This window comes from Sinohyriopsis cumingii, chromosome 12, assembly GCF_028554795.1.
Source record: "Sinohyriopsis cumingii isolate HCF-2022 chromosome 12, ASM2855479v2, whole genome shotgun sequence".
In the NCBI taxonomy this organism is placed as follows: Eukaryota; Metazoa; Mollusca; class Bivalvia; order Unionida; family Unionidae; genus Sinohyriopsis; species Sinohyriopsis cumingii.
The window spans coordinates 2,860,582-2,871,069 of NC_142972.1; the positions used below are offsets into that span (position 1 = coordinate 2,860,582).

At 37.5% G+C, this 10,488-nt stretch overlaps 1 protein-coding gene across 1 annotated transcript in view; it reads right to left on the bottom strand.

Annotated features, from left to right (window-relative positions):
- The window catches only part of LOC149785920 (E3 ubiquitin-protein ligase rnf213-alpha-like), a 427,433-nt gene extending 423,297 nt beyond the window's left edge, over positions 1-4,136 (bottom strand). The window contains exon 1 of the mRNA XM_089978087.1: positions 1,801-4,136. The gene's annotated coding sequence lies outside the window, so the exon portion shown is untranslated. The remainder of the gene's footprint in view (positions 1-1,800) is intronic.
- Positions 4,137-10,488: the final 6,352 nt, after the last annotated feature.

A 10,488-nucleotide genomic window follows, 5' to 3' on the forward strand; every position in this document is an offset into this window, starting at 1 on the left:
CTTGCCGTTATCATACTTAACGCAGACTTAGTTATTTCATTTTTTTTAAATATATACTTGCAAAGTGCTTGAATAAATCTCCTTGTCAGTATTCTTTTACAGCAATATCTGATCAGTGTGTGGGTAGGTGTGGTCACATCAAAACCTTATGGAACACATACTGAGAGAGAAAATAGATGGTTAATAGATGGTTGTCCTTTGGCTGGATGAAGTATGTGACCTGACTGGCCATATACATACCTGTATTATCCATGGCCTTGTCAGCAGAGCTTCTCCACCCACCCCCCACCCTGCAGGAATGATGCTCTGGGCATATATGCCTTATATTTCTTGTCAAAGAAATATATATATATATATATATATATATATATATATATATATATATATATATATATATATATATCAGCTTGCACTGCAAGTAATATTAGGGTGAACATTTTCATTCTTTCACTCACTCCTCTGATCTACCTACTTAAATATACATATATGTGCTATATGGGATGACATCTACTAAACGTATTATACTACACATAGTAATGCACAGTCCCACAGGCTGTACACTGTAAACATATAATGGCAAGATAACACATACAACAGATATAACATTTATGTCCAACATAACACTGGCAACATGAAGTTATCCAAACTTAATCAAAACCTAGGGATGACTAAATTAGCCAAAAACTAGTTGATAAGATAATTCTAATAAAAAAGGATAATATCAAGGAAGACAATCTGATTTTCAATAAACACACAATATCAAGGGAAAAAGTGTTAGTGACCTGCTTTTCCACATATAAAAATAGCACACAATTCACAACAAATATGAGTTATGACATATCATAATGTCATAATGAAAAATAAAATTAATGAAAATGAGTCTGCAGACCAAATTAGGCAAACTGAGGAACATTTCAACAAAATACCTACTACAGCTATTAATAATTCACAACAAAGTTTGTGAAGTGTGAAAAATACAATGCAAAGTAGTAAACAACATGTAGCAGAACTCAGCTAATAACTCTAAAAATAGCTTAATTTAAACTTAGAAAATTCTTAGGAGAAATTCCAAACAACAAAGACAATGCACATAACCAATACAGTAAAATTGTTATGTTAACCCATGAAGTGAAGAAAATTTTTCAGTCCTGAAAACATAGGTGAAATTACAGCCATGCGACCAAAACTGAATGAAGGACAATGCACTTAGGCAAGGTATCTAGAGGGTGGACGAGAGGCGACCTAATATTATGGAAGCTAGAGGTTCACCCTAATGGAAGTACACATTCTCTTCATTCATTCAGGGTATTTTCCATCTGAAACAATAGCTATTACAATGTCAACAGCCATGTAATTGCTGATGTAAAATATAAAAATCAATAACTTTTCATTTCTGAATACTGGTGATCAAACCCATATTTATCAGTATAGACCCATCGTTGATGCAAGTTTGTGTGTGAAAAAAGCCATATGTCCCATGGCATTTATTTGACATACATGCATCTAAAACAGGTTTTCAACTGCACACTTAAAGAATCAATGCTAATTTCAGCAATACTACTACTATTACTACTACTAATAATAATAATAATAAAGACTATATTTAATAATTCAATTAGTTACATAACAGAACTAAACTTGACTCTGGGGCCCTCAAAGATATATGTACAGATACATACAGAATGCAGTCAATTACTACCCATCTCACATAGCCATACATTATAGTAACTTCATACAGGTCATGTAAACACCGATTGTTTCAGTAATGTGTGTCTTTTTATAAAATTTGATTTTACATACCTATAAACAGCAACTATTCACTTTACTTCATCTTCTTTTCAGATTCTTCACATCTGTTGCCTTGCTACAGATCCTAGGAAGAAATGGACTTTATGAAACAATTAAACAAAATTCTGAGGGTTGATTTTTAGCTTATTTAATTAATATACAAAAGTTTTATCATTGCTCAATCGTCCTAGCTTCAATTTTTTTAATCACGTCTGTTTTTGATCATATGCAGTAACCTATTCCACACAACTTGTACATACATCCTGTGAAATCAATTATGCTATACATTTTTCTTTTATTTAAAATATTCATGATGTCCTAAGTAATATGATCTTTTATCAATAAATCTCTAATGTGTAATATAGCTATGATATAACATGACATTGTTTCTGGCTAATGTACTTGTCGATCATCCACACTGGCTTGGTTTGGTGTTTTACAGCACAACAAAACAAATAGGTTACTTAGTGCATAGGCAATTGGAGTATAAAGTGCCTTGCCCAAGGACACACCATGGTAGCTGTCCTCATTTCATGCTTTTGAATTTCTTCACTTTCCCATCATATTCTACACTTATTTCACATTTTTTACTTCCCTGTCATAGTCTGCTTTTGTTCAATTTATGACACCAATGCTGGCAATTTAAGTTTTTCTACTTAATACAGGTATTTATGTTTGGAAGGATGTCTTTGTGTACACAACTTTGAGAATTGTTTCAACGTGATACCTTTAAATCAAATCACCACTAAAAAATTTGTCACATTAACTTGTGTTGATTTTCATATCAGAATGACAATCTTATTAAAATCAGATCTCCACTGTCCTATATGGAGATCTGAGCACAACTGCTTAGAGGTCATGTTCTAGTGAATTTTGGGGCCCCAAGTGGCCAAGTGGTCTAAAGCGCTCTCCGTTATGGATCACCGCCATCTCACCTCTGTCTGTGTAGGTTCGAGCCTCGGATTCAGCCAATGTGGGTATGTGAGAAAGCCTGCCAGTAGCTTCTCGAGGGTTGCAGGTTCTTTCCGGGGATATCCCGGGTTCTTCCTCCACCATTAATACTGGCCACCATGTATAACCTATCATATGCTTTAAAAATGGCGTTAAACCCTACAACAACAACAAATGGTGAACTTTGAATTAGCCAACGGAAATGCAGCTTTCAGAAATATGAAAGTGAATCAAAATCGTTTGGCACACATTAATGCTTTTCAGCCATACTGCTCAGTCTTCCAAACACAAAGATATAAGACTTCATCTGATTGGCTGATAAAATTAATGATAATGGTAATAACATAGGTCATCAGAACAAGATCCCTATGTGGTTGCTGTCAGATCTTCCCATAGGATAGTGGAGATCTGACTTTAATCAGATTGGTCATAATGGTTTCCATGGTAACATAACATCCTGATAATCACAAACATGATTTATGCAAATACTTACATGATTTCAAGAAATATAAGGTACAAGTAATTTCATAAATTGATTTAAAAATAAGAATTGGTCTCAATCTTTTCATACATTGTATCAGAAAGATCTGAAAATAATCTTATTTTATATCAGTTTCTTTACAGCTTTGGTAAAATTTCCACTTTGATGTACCTGCTGAATGACCTAAATATGTGCATCATATGAAATATATTTGAAGATGTGTAAAAAAGAAGCACTATATTACTATACTGCCAAAAATTATGAAAAATTAAAAAAGCTAGAAATCGGTAATTTAGTGATATTTTTCTGTATTTGTGAAAAATATAAATTATATGGTGTTGTGTATGGCATCTGAACACTGGGAAAATTAGTTTTTAAATATTGTACAGTATAACCATGTGGTGCTGTAGAAAGCATGATACAAAGCAGAAGCTCATGTGGCTGGTGGTCCACATAAAGAGGAAATATTAGACCAATGTCTAACATTTTGTACATTCTGCCTTGAACCCATTACTAGGATACCAAGAAAGTGTTGAGAGAATTAAACTCCTGATTCATACAATAACAAAGTATAAAAAGCTTGATTACCAATTGTGGTAGAATTTATAGACAAATGTATTAGGCAGTACAAAAGACGTGTGAGCAGAGAAGATGAAAATAATCCAGAATTGGTTCAATTCGGGGATCATCATAATTTTTAGGACTAAAAACTGTCATTATTTGTATTACCAAAATGCATAGAGAACTGTGTCATTATTTGTATTACCGAAATACATAGAGAACTGTGTCATTATTTGTATTACCGAAATACATAGAGAACTGTGTTATTGTCATCATAAAATGCTGCTTATGGCCAAGACAGACATTTTTAGGAACTACCGTCAACATTGTTCAGGTCAGATTAGAATCCATTTTATTTGCAAATACGGTAGTATATGACAAAAAATAAACCAGCTCATGTTCAGTTTCTCCCTGTTTTATATCCTTGCCACTAAAAGTACTAATCATAAGTGTCGGTGGATTTCATTTTCACACACACAGGCTCAATAATGCTGTGTATATATATATATATATATATATATATATATATATATATATATATATACGATGCTGTCTGGCATTTATGTGCACCTAAGGTTTCTGTCTACAATATCGAAGCAAAACACATACCGAATTTGACCGATTAATGAAAATAAAATACTGCAATGCTTACCATTTGAAAAGAGGCTACTGTCACCTGAATATTCTGTTCAAAATAATATTACTTTTAGACACACAGGATACACACAACCCCGTGATTTCATGACTTACAAATATATGTCAGCCTATTTTGCGCATGGCTTTTAAAAGATGTAATGTTTATCCATCGGGCTGCAGAAATGAAATACATTACTTTGGACTGTTTCTGTCAGCATTTCAGTCAAGTAATTAGGTCAGGTTTATAGCTAGTTTTACTAAATTCAACGTAACAATGCCAATAAAAAAAAGCTATTATGTGGAAGAGAAACAACAATGAATAGGATGTAATATTAAAGTGTGACCATTCTTTTACAAAACTGATTTTTTTCCCAAAATAGCACATGATCCAATGCTTACAGAAATAACGTATCATTGCGCAGAATTACCAGACGCACAGAATTGATCGACAGGGTGATATTGGTGTATGTTATGGTTTTTGTTACATCATTTGTTTGTTTTCTTCTACATATACCAGTCTAGGCAGTCTAGGTATCTCACTGCCTTTGATAGATTTATGCAGATCTTGTTAATATTTATTGTCAGTTAATGTTTGAAATGCAATAATTCAACAGTGTTAGGGTCCCATTGGCGACAATCAGATTAGAAATTATAAATCAATGAAAGAAATTACTGTTTTGTCCATTTTTTAAAAAATTACATCATTGATTCACTTCGGTTTTAATATCGGTTTGTGCACAGGAGTCTGACGTTTTAGCAATAAAGTACGATGAAATCACAGGAGACTGACGTTTTATCAATAAAATACGGCGAAATTTCTGACAACATGAAATCACCTTATCGGTAATATAAAAGAACACTCCTTGTGTTCATTTATATTACCGATAAGGTGATTTCTAGTCCTACATGTAAGACCCTGACGCCGATATTTATGTTTTGGGCAGCACTAAAACAAAACCAACATGTGCTATGTCTTGCATTGTTGTACTAAGGTGATTTCATGTTGTCAGAGATTTCGCTGTACTTTACTGATAAACGTTAGACTCCTGTGGAAGAAATCTCTGACAGCACGAAATCACCTTATTGGTGTTTTAAATCATTTATATTATCGATAAGGTGATTTCGTGTTGTCAGAGATTTCATCGTACTTTATTGATAAAATGTCAGACTCCTGTCGTTTGTGGGGTACAATTATATCCGAACACTAGTATCTCGTTTGCCATCCTGTTTTGTTCAATCTTACCTTCTTTTGACATGCGAAAAGTACTATAAAATATCAATTAAACACATATTAAAACGATAAATATGAGAATGTTTGGTATAATTTGTGTTGCCACTTCTCATGGTTGTTTTCCTTCGACGTCTGAGTTCCAGGAATGTAGAAACTGAAAGTATACAACCCATTGATTTCAAGGGACTTAACTTCTACATGCCAATTCAACACTGCGACACTAAGAGCGAGAGATTGGGCACCAAGAACATAGTAAAGTATTAATTAACCCCTCCACCCACCCACCCCAAAAAAACAACCTCAAAAAAAAAGAAAAGAAAAGAAAAGAAAAATATAACTATAAAGGGTACTAAAATAAATTGATAAATATTGTTAAGACGGGTTGTAACAGATACAAACATATTTTAGAGTTGCAGGAAAGACAACTCTGTCAAGGCTATGTTCCAGGAGTGCTTGGAGTAAATGTATGCTTGCTATTCTGCGACAATGGAATTTAACATTGGAGAAAGGAAAAAAAAAGGAAATATCCATTTTAGCGACAAAGGCATTCGAACAATGGAAAAAAAATATCGATTCTAGGGACAAAGGCAATTGAACATGGGGAATAGAGTTTGGGTTTGTCTAGGGACAAAGGGGAATTGAACATGTTAGAAAAAAAAAACTACTTTAGGGACAAGGGGAATTGAACATGGGATTTTTTTTTTTTTTTTAAATTTTTTTTATAAAGGGGTAGGCAATCGAAAGGCTATCTCTTTTCGAGAAATGTGGGTGGCCCTGAAAAGGGCCTTTGGGTTTATGTTAATATTAATATTAACATAGACGGCATCTGTCACATCTTCTTCTTCTTAAACTCCTTCTAACTGCAGGTCCATACACAAGTACCCTCTTGAGGCATCCTTGTCTTTCTATGTAAACTCTTCTCATCCATAGACTAGTATCTGTCCTATCAACAACAGTCTACTTGGACCGGACATACATGAGCACGTCCGTCCTAAACATCATTGAAGACACAAGGGTGGATGATTCAACTGTGGTCCACATCGTGAGGCGACGAGAACAGGTGAATCAATGCAGTGAACTGCGCTTATTTGTAGGTAGAGGAAGGATTGAAACGGATTGAGTTCATTCACCAATCCGAACACGCGTTACAAAATTCAGTCAGTCCGCATCCAATCCGAAGAGAGCAGTCTGTGACATCATGTGGTCTATATAGATTCGCTAGCGCCTGTGTGCTGTCAATCTATGCGACAGTGATTCAACATGACGGAAACTCAGAAAACGATCCATTGGGGTGCACCAGCAGTGGAGACCGCCCAAGGGAACCCGGACTTACTTTCAGAAGAGGTACATTGGGATTTTGTGGATTGTCTTACCTCGCAAGAATTTGTTCCCGAACCTTCGTCTCATTCTTCATTACCGCAAGTGGAGAATTTTAGACAGAGACAGAAAGAAGAATTGGAGAAATTTATGCAACGACAAAAGGAAGCGGAACAAGCTTTTCTCCTACAGCAACAGCAACAGCAACAAGAAGAGGTAAGAAAAAAACAACAAGAAAAAGAAGTAGCAGCAAAGAAACAAGAGGGTGAAAATCAAACGGCTACGGTACTGTTGGACATTTTAGCGGAGTTAAGAAGTCTGAAACAAATGTATCAGACTTCTTTATCACGACCGAAGAGAATACGACCTTCCCGAGCTAAACACGCCAACCCTGTGACTAAGCCTATCGTACCACCCTTAGTGATTTCAACCCAATCATCATCATCAGAAGTAGGCCTCGGCCGTGGCAAAGGCTTCAGGCAGTTAAAGTTGGTTGCTTAAACTCACCCCTACACCAAAAAAGGCCCTTTTCAGGGCCACCCACTTCTCTCGAAAAGAGATAGCCTTTCAATTTGCCAATAACTCAAAAATCAACAACAAAAAAACTCATTTTACCCTTATAGTACATGTCTGTGTATGAGTGCGTGAGTGTAGCTTCTTATTTTAAAATCAAAACTCAAAGACACTTACCTTATATAATTAATGTATTCTTTTCTCCATAGTTACAATCCAATTCACAACAGAACACTTTATAAATTACATTCACTTCTTCTGTTTCTTTTTTTACTCTCTCTTTTTTTCAATTTCTTCACCGTCACGGTCTTTTCCTCCTCTTCCTCCTCACTTTCTTCCCTTCTTCTTTTCTTCTCCTGTTTCTTTTTCTTCACCTGGCTGCTTTCATCCTCTGAAGAATCTCTCTCTTCTTCTGAAGAATCCCTCTTTTCTTCCGGCTCCTCTTGTTTCTTTTTTGGGCAATCTGGAGACCAATGTCCTTTTTCTTGACAATAATAACAGGTATCTTGACTTTTGTCTTTTCTAGCCCCTGTTTTTGTTCTTTTTTGACGGTCTGGACACTCTGAAGACCAATGCCCTTTCTTCTGACAGATATAGCAAGTATCTTGACTTTTATCTCGAAAGGAAGGAGAGTAGTCCGTCGGCTGGTCTGAAGAGAATTTTCTAATGACCCCTCGCAAAGCTTTGATGAAACGTTCCATCTGGGTAGTCTCTTCCATCGTTGTGCTCGGTTTCAGAGTGAAATGAATAGTGAAAGGACAAGACACACACCCTTTTTATATACGCTGGTTTGCCATGACTATAAATTAGTCTATGGTGTTTAAACTTGAGTCATTTGACGTTTTGCACTCAAGATGAAACGATCCTATTCATTCGAGAAGAAAGAAGAAGAAGAAAGTAAGAGGCAGAAACGTGATCTATCGCCTCGTACCAGAGCCGAAGTCTTGGCACAAATTCATGCCAGTGATTTTGAAGAGGACATGAGTGAACCAGAATCCGAAGCCTCTAAACAAAGTTCACCACCCTTAGTCAACCCTGAGAAGTACTATTCCATTCGAGAGACGGAAAAGCGCTCCTCTAGAAAATTTAGAACCACGGCTTACACCTACACAGTGAAGTTTAAAGATTTCAAGTCCGACGTACCATTGGAGAAAGCAGAAGGGTTTATCACCGAGATGTGGGATTCTTTGCTCACCGCACTCAAGCGACAATGTCAACCCAAAGAAGACGATCGCTTGACACTATCCATAGATCACGACAGCTTGAAATCCCCTGTTTGGATCGAGTTTAGCAGACTGCAGAACTAACCCCTTCCAAACTCATGGACAAGATTCAACACGTACAACAATCTAATGACCAGTTTCATATCACCGATGGTAAAGCCACATTGAAAATGGCCCACGTCTCTCCTCCTCAAGGGACCGGACAACGCAATAAGGTGTTATTGGTGAACGACCTTCGCAACACCAAAAAGAGTCTCGTCCAAATTCACAATTCTCAAGACCAGATGTGTTTAGCCCGAGCCATCGTTGTGGGACGAACCTATGCCAACAAGAACGACATGGTAGAATGGAAAAGAGCCTGGAAAACTATTCAACGATCCGACCGAGCCAAACAACAAAACGAAGCAGAACTCCTGTTACAACAAGCCGGACTGTCCAAAGACACACCCTGTGGCATTCTTGAGATGCAGAAATTGCAAGATGTCCTAGCTCCACTCTACACCTTGAAAGTGCACCCTCAAGAAATGCGCGGACCTCTGTTGTTTCGAGGGAAAGACTTTAAGGACGGAAAATACGTTCATGTCTATTATCACGATGACCATTTCGATACCATTACCAGTATCACTGGATTCCTGGGATACAGTTATTACTGTGAGAAATGTGACTATGGCTATAACAATCGAGAGCAACACAAACATTGCGGATGGAAATGCTCAGGATGTTTGGCCTCTCCACCCTGTCTGAGCGAAGGACAAGAAAGAGTACATTGTCCTGCTTGTCTGCGCACGTATGTCAGCCCTGCCTGTTACCAACAACATCTGAAGACGCAAGGTTCACAGCAGAAATGTGCTTGTCAACTGATGAGATTGTGCCCTACGTGTCGACAAGGCCTACGTACCAATAACACCAAGGCACACGTATGTTCAGGAAAGAAAAAATGTCACATTTGTCACCACATCGTGGACTTGGAACACGAATGCTACGTGCAAAAATACCAACCCCCACCAGAGAAAGAGGACGGTCACAAGAAGAAAGGCAATTTCATCTTTTTCGATTTAGAATGCATGCAAGAGACTGGCATTCACATTCCTAATTTCTGCGTGGCTCATCGAGCGTGCGAGAAGTGCATTCAAGAACCTATCTTCAGTCATTGCCCTCACTGCAGCAAGATTCCCGGAGGGCGTGAAAAAATCTTTCGAGGACCGAACACGTCAGCCGATTTTGCCCAATGGGTCTTAGATCCCATCGACAAGACGTGGAGCCAAGAGGACATCGAACGTTACGGAGATTGTCATCGTCATGCCACAGTGATGGCTCACAATTTCTCCGGATACGATGGACAGTTTCTTCTCAGATACTATACGGAACAAGGCACCGAACGTCCTAAAGTGACTTTGAACGGAGCCAAAATCATTTTCATGCAAGTGGGACAAGTGCAGTTTAAAGATTCGATGAGCTATTTGGCCATGCCTTTAAGTCGAATGCCTAAAACGTTTGGAATGACAGAAATGGCTAAAGGGTACTTTCCACACTTTTTCAATACGGAAGCCAATCAACACGCCATTCTACCCCATTTGCCTGAGGCTCACTATTACGACCCCGACAACATGCGTACCGAACAACGAGAAGCTTTCTACGCTTGGTACCAGACTCACGCCTCCGACCCTTTCGACTTTCAGGAAGAAATGCTAAAGTATTGTCGTTCTGACGTGGACATTTTACGGCGTTGCTGTGGAAAATTTCGAGAACTGTTCATGGAACACGGAGGGGTCGATCCTTTGAAAGAA